Source organism: Sminthopsis crassicaudata, chromosome 5 (assembly GCF_048593235.1).
Source record: "Sminthopsis crassicaudata isolate SCR6 chromosome 5, ASM4859323v1, whole genome shotgun sequence".
NCBI lineage: Eukaryota > Metazoa > Chordata > Mammalia > Dasyuromorphia > Dasyuridae > Sminthopsis > Sminthopsis crassicaudata.
Window position 1 is genome coordinate 50,180,919 of NC_133621.1, and position 12,864 is coordinate 50,193,782.

The 12,864-nt window shown below is 36.7% G+C and overlaps 1 protein-coding gene across 5 annotated transcripts in view; it reads left to right on the forward strand.

The window, feature by feature from the left end:
- ABCB1 (ATP binding cassette subfamily B member 1) overlaps positions 1 to 12,864 on the forward strand; it is a 193,776-nt gene that overhangs the window by 98,309 nt on the left and 82,603 nt on the right. Inside the window, exon 1 of one of the 5 annotated variants that reach the window (XM_074266631.1) lies at positions 12,675 to 12,841. The exons of the other annotated variants lie outside the window; for them this stretch is intronic. The gene's annotated coding sequence lies outside the window, so the exon portion shown is untranslated. Of the gene's footprint in view, positions 1 to 12,674; positions 12,842 to 12,864 lie in introns of those variants that run through there. 5 annotated transcript variants of the gene reach the window in all.

Sequence of the window (12,864 nt, forward strand, 5' to 3'; positions counted from 1 at the left end):
CCTCATCAGTAAAATGGGAACAATAATAGCACCTACCTCCTAAGGCTGTTGTGAGGATTAAATAAGATTTAGAAATAAAGATCTTTGGAAAAGTTAAAGCTCTAGCTAATAAATTACTACTACTATTACTAGAGGATGTTTGTTCAGGTCAGGTTAGAGTAGATGGCTGTTGACCTGCCCTTACAATTAAGATTTCATGATTCTGTGTTAAGGGATACCAGCTACAACTCGAAAATAAAATCCATTTACTCTTAAGTTTTCATTCTAAAAGCAGATCAGAGTAATTACACCTTAGCTTGGAGCTTATATTCTGATAACATAACCTCTGTCATGGTGATTTATTTGAAACAGTTTGTGCCTTTTAAAAAAGTCCATTCTCTTTAAATAGCTGAAAGAATATCAATGGAGTGCTGAACTAACTTGAACCAGAGCCCCAGGGAGAGAGTTCAGCTGAGTTCATTTTCGTTCAAAGTCCATTGACTATAAAGCCACATACCTAAACAGGAAATGATATTTTCATTCTCTCTTCTAAAATTAGAAACTACCTAAGATAAATTTCTTATCAAGATTTTCTCTGATTCAATTCTCTTCAGACAGAGAGTTTATGGTTAAAGAGTAATGAGATCTTAAAAATATACCCAATACATCAAATCAATATTGTTTAAAGAGATCTTCTCTCCAGCTATACTTCAAACTTTTACCACAGCCAGAGTAAGCTGACAAATAAGTTGACAAATGTGTCAACTACTTTATCTACCAGATGCAGCTCCAAATGGACTTTTGGTAGTTTAATTTTTTTTAGAGAAATCTATTCTCCTCTTAAAGGACAGAGATTTCCCACTACCAGGGATATTCAGAAAATCAAGGTGCTCTGAGCTTTCAAGGGAATTCTAGGGTGTGCTGTAGCAACATTACTGGAATGTAGGTACCACTTTCCAAGGTGACTACTTGGAAGAAATAGTCTGGCTTTGTTCGATTATTTTTCAGTTGTGAGTACTTATTTAGACCTTTGGGTAAGGCAAAACCCAAATCTATCAATAAAATTTTACTTTAGGTAGCCCCTCTCCTAAAGTCGCCTCTAGAAGTGGAGTTGGTATCTTCCATCTTTTCTCTTGAAGGATCCCAAATAAGGCTAGAGAAACCTCATGCTTTCCACTTTTAGCCATCTCTGCTCAGCCCCATAAAGGGACCAATAAGGAGAGAGGCCCATGCTAATGGGCCTTAGAGAAAAGGTATAGATTTTTTTTTTTTAATTTTTTTATTTTTTTTTTAAATTTTTTTTTTATTTATTATATATATATATATATATATATTATAATATTATCCCTTGTATTCATTTTTCCAAATTACCCCCCTCCCTCTATTCCCTCCCCCCGACGACAGGCAATACCATACATTTTACATGTGTTACAATATAGTCTAGGTACAATACATGTGTGCGAATATCATTTTCTTGTTGCACAATAAACATTAGAATCCGAAGGTACATGCAACCTGGGCAGACAGATATTAGTGCTAACAATTTTCATTCCCCTCCCAGTGTTTCTTCTCTGGGTGCAGCTACCCCTGTCCATCATTGATCAACTGGAAGTGAGTTGGATCTTCTTTATGTTGAAGATTTACACTTCCATCAGAATACATCCCCATACAGTATTGTTGTTGAAGTGTACAGTGATCTTCTGGTTCTGCTCATTTCACTCAGCATCAGTTGATTTAAGTCTCTCCAGGCCTCTCTATATTCCTCCTGCTGGTCATTTCTTACCGAGCAATAATATTCCATAAAAGGTATAGATTTAAAAAAAAAAAAAAAAAAGAAAGAAAGAAAATGAAAAAATAATCTTGTTTTCTTTATAAAGCAAATTATAAAATCAATACTGCTAGTCCCATCATTAATTAATTCTATGACATGTGGATAAAAGATTAGGAAATGAATGAAAACTTATTACATTTGATTAAAATCCTATTAAATTTTTTGATCTTCTGGAACACTGTACCATTTGGACTTGGCGGTCCAGTAGATGAGTGCTGAAGTTGGTGTCAGGAAGAGCTGAGTGCAAATTCTAATGCTGTGATGTCTAATGCCAAATGTGAATCTGAGCAAGTAATTTTGCTTATCTTCCTGAGTTTCCTCTTCAATAAAATGAAGATAGTGATACTTTGTCCTCAAGAGTTGGGAGGACCAAGTTAGATAATATATGTTCAAGTGATTTATAAACCTCAAAGTGTTATATAAATAGCATAATAATAGCTCTATTCTGTCTCACACAGGGAATTCATTATGTCTAAATGAGCAATTAGATATACAATACCTGAATTGTTTTGATATTAGAAATAAGTAGCTCTGTCCATTAATTCATTCAAGGACTACCTCAGCATGTTGCCATGGAAAGACTATATGATGGTAAGACATAGAATTTGGGGCTAAACTTTGATCTATTCCTTATTAGCAGTATGAACCTTAACTTCTCTGGGACTCAGTTTCCTGATCTGTAAACTGAAGAAACTGGATTAGTTGATTTCTAAGTTCCATAGAGCACACTGAACTGAGACACTTACTAGCTGTGCAACTTTGCAGAAGTCACTGCCTCAATTTCCTCCTCTGCAAAATAAACTGGAGAAAGAAATGGCAAACCACTTCAGTATCTTTGCCAAGAAAATCTCAAATGGGCTTACAAAGACTGGGACATGACTGAAATGACTAAACAATAAGAAGTCTCCTTCCATCTCTAAACTCATGAGCTGTTAACTCAGGCATAAATTCTAGTCATTTCTAGAAAACTGTTTTTAGTGTAAATGTACTTCTAGTTAACTTTTTTTTTTTGTATCTGCTGATTCCCATTCATATCTAATTGACAGTTATAAGACTTCTTTTGGAAGTATTATGGAAAGAAGATATTTGATTCTCCATGTACAAGAATATAATTGCATTCAGGGTTATTTACCAAATAAAACAGGCTAATTTCAAGGCTGATGCATGAGATCATTACATTATGTTTATGTAGAGTAAGATGTTTAACCTTGTATGGACATTCCTGCTTTGAGAAATGTGATGTAACTGTTGAGTAATCCATATCCTCTATTCTATCTAGCCTTGAACATCTTCTGTATCATCCTTTCACTAAAATGATATATTAAGCACACAATACATTTATCATTGGATTATTATGGGCCAGAACTCTGAACTTGAAATAAGGATTCTTGCAAGATGCTAACTCAGTGGAGTTGATAAAGAAAATGATTGTTTAGCATGGTGCTTAACAGTTCTCCAGTTCAGTATATGTACTTAATATAGTTCCACAAAATTCACACCTATGATAAGAGAGTATATAAGCTAGGACAAATTCAGCCAGATGGAGAGCAGAGAGATTCTCTCCACCTTCATCAGCACCATGGCAGGCTCTCCTTCTGCATTTTCTCCACTGAAACCAAGACTCCAGAAGGCCTCTAAAAAAGCTGCCCAGTCCCAAAGGATTTGGACTTTAGCACCTGGCTGTTCTCCTGGTGATTACTGAACTGAAAGAAAGGCTGCTCCCAAGACCTCCAAAGGCTCCCAGAGACCCCAGGAGAACCAAACCAAAGAGAACACTACACTGGATCTATAATCTCTTTAATATGGTTAATGTTTCTGATGGTAGAGATCAGAATTCCTCTATTCATTCTCATTCTTATGTCTAGATTCTCCCATAAACCCTTCACAGAAGTCTGCCCAGAGTGCCAGAGACTTTGCTTTAGGATTTTTTGCATTTTTGTATCTATGTATACTCAGGCCATCCAAACTCCACTTTCCTTAATGCAACCTTGGATTCTGTCCCTGGGTCTTTGCTAAGTGAACTTTTGACTTGTCTTACCTAGAAACAGGCCACCATTTGTTTTCTTGGCTATGTCCACAGGACACTGCACCACATGTAACTCTCCCTTACTTTTCTATTTCCATCTTTTTATGTTGTCTTCTCTTAATAGAATATAAGCTCTTTGAGAGTAAATATTTTTTGTTTGAATTTGCATTCCCAACACTTAGCACAGTATCTGGTATATAGCAAATACTTCATCCATGCTTTTTACCTTCATCTATCCATCCACCAACCCATCTGTTTTTCTATCTATAATTTATCATCTGTTAATCTATCATCTATCTACCTATATCTGTAAACAATATATCACATTGTCAATTTTTCATCTAATAACTTAGCATCTATCTACTTATCATCAAACTAACATCTATTGATCTATTCCTTTCTGATAAAGATATCATTTTCCTTAATCTGTCATCATTCTATTATCTATCTCTAAATATAAATTGATCTATCATCAACCTATTCCTGAATTTCATTTAGTATCAACCTATCATTTGTTTATCAATCATCAATTTGATACATTGATCTATCATTTATTTATACCTATATATCCATTGATGTATCATCCATGTATTTATCTATCACTGATGCACTCAAGTGGTCTGTTTTTTCCCTCACTCTAGCTGCAGAACTGGTTTATTTCCTTTTCTGATCATTTATTTCTACAATAGCCATCAATCTGCTTCTTGCATGCAATTAAACCATGGAAACATGTGGTAGCCTACTTATACACATCCCCTTACCCTTTGCATCACCTTTCAGATGTCAAATGAAAGAAAAATTTCTTGTGCTGGACAGATTCTTGTTAGTAGTGATATTGTAGGGATCTCCTAAATGAAGCGTATGGTCACTGAAAAGTGATTGATTTTAACAATTCACTTAACAAAAAAAGAAGAAAAGGCAAATGTATGAGAATGCCTATTTTCTGGAAAAATAAAATGAATTGACTGAGTCCATTTCTCAGATATCTTGAGTATCTATCCTGGATAGGCTCTGAAAATGATTTATGAGGAGTTAGGATAAAAGTGGATATCTATAGAGTTTTTTAATCAATTCATTTTTTTTTCCAGTGGACATTCATTGACTTGGTACTTTGTGCCAGGAATAGATGTTCAAGAGAACAAAAATAAGTAAGAAAAAACCCTTAAAATCTAAAAGGGGAAAAATCAGATATATACAAGTAAATAAAACAGAAAGAAAGGGTGATATGAGAACAGCTGAAGGAAATAGGTCTAGTTAATCTGGAGAAAGATTCATAGCAATAACTGTGTTCAAGTATTGAAGAGTTTTTATGTAAAAGGATTTAATTTGTCCTGTTTGACCCCAGAAGACAGAATCAAGGGCAATGAAGAAGTTACAAAGAACTATTTCAGCTTGATGACAAGAAAAATATCTTAATAATTCATACTATACAAAAGTATAATGAGATGTTTCCAGCTAATAGTTATTAGGTATATCATACTGGAGATTCCATCTCAATATAGATTAGATTAAGTAGCTACTGATATTTGATCCAAAAGGTAAAAGGGAAACACTAGTTTACTGAGCAGAGGGGTGATATGGTCAGACTTGTACTTCAGGAATATCCATGATAGTCCTGATGAGAATAGTTATAAATAGGGAGAGACCTAAGGTAGAGAGACCCATCAAGTTACAAGGCTCTTGACAACAAGGTTTATGGTCTTACAAGTGGAGAGAAGGGATGGACTAGAAAGATATGATGAAGATAGAATCAGCAAGACTTGGCAATGCATTAGATGTATTGAATGAAGGTTAGAATATGATTCTGAGGTCATAAAAAATGGTGGCGATCTTGAGAAAAAGAGGGAAGTATAGGAGATGAGTTTTTATGATCAAATGAGATAATGCCATAAGACATTATGTGTAAGGGCCCTTTAAAGGGGCTACACCACAGTGCAACAGGAGATTTGAGTGGCCCAGAAGTAATCTCTGTGGATATAGGACTGCCCTGTGGGTGGGATCCTGTCCATAGTGAGGTAGCTTCGTAATGGGTGACAGCTCTTTCGCTGGTTGGCTGTGTGTGTGACCTCACAGGCCCTTTATAAGCCCACTGCAGATAGCAGTCGCTCTCTTTAACCTGGCTCCCTAGTCTGGGGTAGCCAAGCCAAGCCAAACTGATGGATAGCCCAGAGGTAAGGAGTTTGGTAGAGAACACGTGGGTCTTCAGACCAGGTGTTCATTGGAACTAACAAGTCAGGGCATTATGTGAGTAGGTATAATAAAGGCTTTTAAGATTTCACATGGCTGTTCTTGAGCGTGCTACCGATTATTAAACTATAGATTCAAGAAATCGTGGCCAGAGACCTTTGAAGGCCTCAGAGGAGGCAAGCCAGGTAGAGTTGACACTGCAAAGGTCAGTGGTCAAAGGTTCTCTGTTGGGCCTAGGGCAGACTAGTAATTGTAACTGCCAGGAGGGCCCCACGTTGGGCGCCAAAATGCTGGAACTCTGTCTTCCCAGAAATCAGTCAGAGTCAGGATCACTAAATGTCTTTATTCTTGATCTTTTACGGTCAAGGTCAGGGGTTTAGGCCTAGCAACCTCGCACACACCTTCCTCCCTCAAACACCAGGAGAGACTGAGTCAGCTTCTGTGTGTCAATTCTTCTTCCTCCTCCTACTCCCACACACATCACTTCCCCCTCTTTGTCCCACCAATCAAGTCAGCATAGAACAGCTGGGGAGGGTCAACCTTCAAACAAGTTAATAGGGAACTGTCCAATTGGCAATTAGTCTCACGTGCTTCATTATCCAAGTGCATTGCTCAGTTCTAGCCCTTTACAATTATGTAAAGCTTATAAGGTTAGTGTCAGTGACTTTTAATATTTACATTGTAACGCCAGAGAACCTGAGCTAGATAGATATTAGAGAGTATTTAATAATTTATTAAATGGAGAGATTTACTGGGATGGATCCATGGTTTGGTCCCAGGGCTGAATGAGACTAGCTGGATCCAGCCTCTGCTTGAAATCCTCCAAGAAGAAGAAACTCACTCCTTCTTGAAAAATCTCATTATACTTTTGTCGCCAAATTATAAAGGTCCAGTCTTATCCTTCCAGACCACTATCTACACTCAATCTCCCAGTCAGACTCCTCTCTAGGCTCAATGTTGCCTCTTTTATCCTTGAAGAGAATGGGCTAGTGAGAACTCAACGGGGCCTGGGGAACTACTTCAACCAATGATCTTGCTCCTCTTAAAGGTGCAAACTTCTTTTAAACATGTAAACTCTACCTCAGAAGTCCAAAGATGTAAACTTTCTTCAAAGGCCTGAACCAAAGGTGTGAATTCTGAGCCAGAGAATTGTTTAGACAACCTGAGTTCTCACCTTGTAATCCTAACACTTTTGTATAGTATGAATTATTAAGATATTTTTCTTGACATCAAGCTGAAATAGTTTTTAGTAACTTCTTCATTAACTTCTTCATTCTTTGTAACGTATCATTTGGGGAGACACATAGGCCTTCCTGTTCAGGTCCTCTGCAGTTGGGGAGCATCTCAGCCAGAGATGGACAGTTCACTGTGAGTTAGGTCTGTGGTCATTTGTGCATTAAACTCAGCCTCTACTGAGTAGCAGTGCTCAAGACAATCCTGCTGCCCATCCTAAAAGGGGCACCCCAAGTCTGTCAGGGACTCCAAAAGGGAAAAAGTGGGGCCTGGAGTACTGCCATCTGTCCCCTCTCGATAGAACAGGAGCTGCTACTAGGAGATAGATTTCTGAGCAAATTATGCAGTTAGACCAAGGCAGGCAACCCCGAACTATTAGAGTTCTAATACCAAAATCCTGAAATACTAATTAAGGAACTGGGATAACAGGAGTGGAGAAACAGATCAGAGAGACTGCCAGTCCCAGAACAGGTGTCTAATTACTGGTTGTTTCTAAAGAATAATCCCCAAAACTGAGTCTGCCAGGGCAATTCCAGCAGAATAAGGGATTCCAGCAAATCATAGTTTAGTAAATTTTAAGCAAGGAGTTGAATAATTTCCAATTCAATCTGAACTAATGAAATAGGGGCAGGCCAGAAGTGCCTAAGAAAAATACATCAGTTTCCCAATTTCCTGACCAGCCTCAATCTGTTTCCTTCCTCCCTTTTTTTTTTTTTTAACACGGAAAAGAAATTATCAAATTATCATTCCACATATAAATCCTAAGAGTGAATCAAAATTCCTATATATAACAGACTAGTAAATTTCCTAAAAATCCCTCAAACATACAACAATAGTTAAACAGTTTCCCTCAAAAGTACAGCAATAGTTAAACAATTTTAACAAATCCCAGTTGTAAAAAATCTTAAGCACGGTGATACAGTTAAAATTTTAACAATAATTCAACCACTTTCCCACTCCCCAGTATCATCAGGAGCAGTGATCTTCTCAAAAACTGCTTTCTGCTGAAGAGTCCAAAGAGGGTGTGGCCATGAAGCCTGATGGGCCGATCCAGAAGCAAGTCAATACCTCTAATTGACCAAAATCTAGAAATAAAGGTTAGAGCAGACTGATACAAAATGTGAAGAGGACAATATGAATTGGCCAGCAATTTCCTAATAGATAAAACAGCAGTTAGGCTTTTATCTTCTCATTATTTAGAAACTTTAAAAAAACCTCAATATCCACAGACACAAATATTCAGTAACATATAGACAACCAGGATAAATACCCATTTGCCAAGTATGTAGGATATAATGATTACATATAACCAGGTATAACATATAACCAGATTGGAAATAGCAAGGTATGACATAATTGAATTGCATTGACAGTTTATATTGACCGTTGCTCTGATAATAGAAATTAGTTACAGGAGGAAAAAATGTAGGGACACAACCCATAAGCAGTTAAAACTTAACTTTCACCAAAACAGGATAAAATAGTTTTAATTCATTTTTACTCTAGATAATTGTCCCACTAACTGTCACAGGGTGGAGTTTTAAAACTCCCAAATAGCATTAATTATAAGTCCAAAGAATTTTGCTTCTAATAACAAATTCTATTAACCAAGACTCAGATATATCCTAAATAGATATTTACCATAATCATATATTTATGACAGTAAGAATTTGTTTCAGTAAGTTCACTTCTTTCATATCTAAGCAGATGTTTCCATAAGTGAACATTATACATACAAATCAGTTTGCTTAAAAAAATACTCAATACATAGACAAATATTCCAAATTACATATTGTCCACATAGAAACTTTTTCAAAAGGACAAAAAAATATTATTTTAGAGGCTCTTCAAATGACCTTAGAATGACCTAATACAATCAAACTTAGAATATCCTATACAGAACATCCTAATATGATTAAAGTATTCAATAGTATCTTACAAATATTAAACTTTCAGAAATACCATAACCTCATATTGATAATAGTAATAAATTGGTTTCAGTAAGTTCACAAGTTAGCTTTCATATTTAACAGAAACATTTTTCAAAAGGACAAGGAAAAACTATTACTTACAAAAAGCCCTTTAAATGATGTGCTCAGGATACAATCAATTAAATTTATACAGAATACCCAATTCTACAGAAAAGAATCTGAAAGGTTCTTAAAAATATCCTTTAAATCTTTAGAAACAGCCTTATCAAATTACAGATCAATTAGCTTAAAAGCGGGCCTAACTCTTGAAATCTTTTTCCAAAGCCAAGCCTCTGCAGAAAAAGTCTGGAACACACTTAATGTATGTGTGTGTGGATTCCACATGCCCACCCTTCCCTCCACTGGAGACAAGGTGGGAGGGAAAGGGAGGTAACCTGCCCCCACCAGGCTTAACTAGGCAGTGGGAAGCTGGAGTAGCTAATAGAACTTCTTACATTCAAAGATAACCAAATCTAGCCTGCAAAGGCAATAGTAAAATTATTTCTCACAATTTAAAATTGCCCAAAAGAATACTCAGAACAAATCTGGCCAGCAAAGGCAACAGTACAATTATTTCCACAATTTTAAAAATCATTCTAATCAGATGTTTTCTCCAGTCTGAGTTCAAAGCAATTAGCATAAACTCCTTTTGTTCTCCAGAGGCCTTATCTAAGGTAGCTCGATTCAAGCCACACTGGAATTTAAACTATCCAGAGTGCCAGTTTTTTAAAAGTTTAAAATCTTCAGTAAATTTTAACTAATTCCCAAATTTCTTAATTTAGCAAAGCTCTGAACTAACAGGACAAACAAGTGACAGAGAAGCAAGTCACATGGACTTGACTGCAGCTAAAAACATGAAACAAAACATTTAACACAGACTGGGGCTACTTAGAAATGTTATACTAGCCTTGAGGGACGTTGTCAGCTCCCTCCAAACAGAGTTTTGTTGTGTTTTTTTTTTTTAGCCAGATGGTATCTTTAAAAAAGACACCCAGATTTATACTCTGGAATGCTCAGAGTTGTGCTAACTGGCACACAGAACCAGATGTGTCTCAGACACTCAGGGAGAGTCCCCTGTGTCCAGAAGACCCTGTTTCCAGAATTTATGCCCATCAGCATTTCATAATTCTGGGAATCCAGATGCTAGCATAACAGAACAGGTACCCCAGAAGGTACTATCCAAACTCTTCTGTGGCCGAAATGGGGGTGTCCATCATGGGGACTGGAATTGTGGCTGGAAACTGCTCTCTTTCTCGGAGGCTCTGGGAAAAAAAATCCAGGGGGCCAGCCTCTCCAGGCCAAGAATTCAGATCTCCAGCCATCCAGAGACCTGAAAGTCTCTTATCTCTAATCCTGCTTTTTCTAACATCTCCGTGGGAAGCCTCCAAAATGTAATTCTGGAGAAACTGAACAAGATAGAGATTAGAGAGTACTTAATAATTTATTAAATGGAGAGATTTACTAGGACCAATGGATCCATGTTTGGTCCCAGACTGAATGAGACTATCGCCTCCAAGAATCAAGCAAATAAGTTCTCAGTGACATATATACACAAGGCTCAGATACAGAGGGTAGACTGAGGCAGGGGCGGAGTCAGGGTGCTGAGAGTGGAATAGGACTGACAGGGTGGGGTGAGCCACTGGAGATGGGGATGACAATTAGGGAGAGGCATCTCAGACATGGGGAGAACCATCTTGATAAGACAGTATCTGATATTCTGATAGCTTGGGATGGGGAGAAGCATAGCATTCTGATGTTCTATCAAGTATTCTGATAAAGAGGAAGGGGAGGTTTTGCAGAACTGAGAAGCTGGGAAACTGAGGCAGGACTAAATCAGGATAATTAGGGAAACTGAATCAGGACAATAAAAAAGAACTGTGACATAACAACATTATCTCACCACAGGAGGTTGTAGTGAGAAAAGTATATTGTAAATCCTAAAGAGCTATGTGAATGAATATCTGTTTTTGTTAATATAATATAGTACCATACCATTCAGAAAATCCAGAGTTCAGTCATTCAGAGAAGGGAAAGACTAACATTATTTGTAATATTGCAGTAAGGAGGTGAAATTTGAACTTAGTACTTGAAAAGTAGGCAGGAGTTGGGTAAGCAGATGGGGAAAGAACATGTCAGGGTGGGTCACAGCATAAGCAAAAGGTAGGAAGCATGAAGGCATGTGTCCTTGTTGATAAGTGACTCATATGGTACATATATGAGAGATTTATGAAGTGCAGTTAGAAATGTTGAGGCAAAATGATGATAGAAGTCAAGAAGATTACTAATCAAGCTTAAAGTTGCCTATGAAAATTGTTTAGTCAGAAAGTTCTTGAGTTCAAATCTCAGTCACCTTTTAGTTATGTGACCTTAGACAAACTATCTAACGGTGTTTACCTCAATTTCCTCATTTATAAAATAAAGTAGAGAAATTTACCACAAACCACTCCAATAGCTTTGCCCACCCAGAGAGGGTTAGAATCAGATACAATTTTTAAAATGACTGAACAAAAAAAAGTTGGAGAAGAAACAATAGCCAAAAAATGGAGTGAAGAATTACTATTCATTTGCTTACATTCATTGCAATAAGAACATTGTATTTCTTTTGGTGAAATTGAAGAAGAGACACTAGAAAAAAAAGGAGATTATTTGAGCTGAATTTTAAATATGTTATGTATGCTCCTTTCATGTGCTACTCTCATATTAGTAAGCTGGTTTTAATTTGAAGAGGCTTTCAAGAGATAGCAGCAATTCCAAGGAAAACAAAAATATTTATGTTTTAATTTTTTAAATTACCCATGAAAGTTTTTTAAAAAGTGCTATTCGCCTAAATTTGTGACAAAAAATAAATGAAGGCTGGGGAATTTAACCATAAAGAAAATTCAATGAAGATCTTCAGGAAAGGGGAGAATTATAGGAAATTAATAGATGTCCTAGCATATGACACACCATATGATAGACTTGGAGCTGGAAGGATTTTAGAACTCAACTACTCCAACCCTCTATATGTAATTGAAACATTTAAAACATTCTAAGAAAGAAATTGAAAGATTTCTGCAGATTGCCAGAAAGTCTGTGATATTCAAAAAAAACAAAAAACAAACAAAAAAAAAACAACAAAGGCTAAACATCCTGGTTAAGTCTAGATCTTTGCATAATTGTCCTAGACAAAATTCATAACACCTCAATACTCTTGTATTATAGTTAAAATAAAATTTTTAAGTTACAAATTCTTTTAAAAAGACGCAGTCCCTAATTATTGCCTGTGTTTTACCATTCAAAATATTTCCGCTTCTTCTTTGGCAAAACAGGACACTTTAAGGATCGAGGAGATGGTTGAATATGTCTTTTATAATCTATTTTTAAAAATTACCAAGCTTTAATAAATTGGAGTCTTTAAACCAAAGTACCTGCTGAAGTAAGTGTAGGCTGATTGGCTGGCCACAAGAGGGTGTGGACAGGTTGCCAAAGGTTCTAGAGTTTTTTCACCAGAAGCTCAGGGTCTTTCGCTCTAAAGGGCTCGCTTTGCTAGACCACATAAGACTCCAAGAGGGTTTTTGCTCTGCCCGTTCTTCCAATATTGAACCTCCACAGGCTACTGGAGGGAGCGGACGCCAGGTGAGTGCATGGCTCAGGGATGG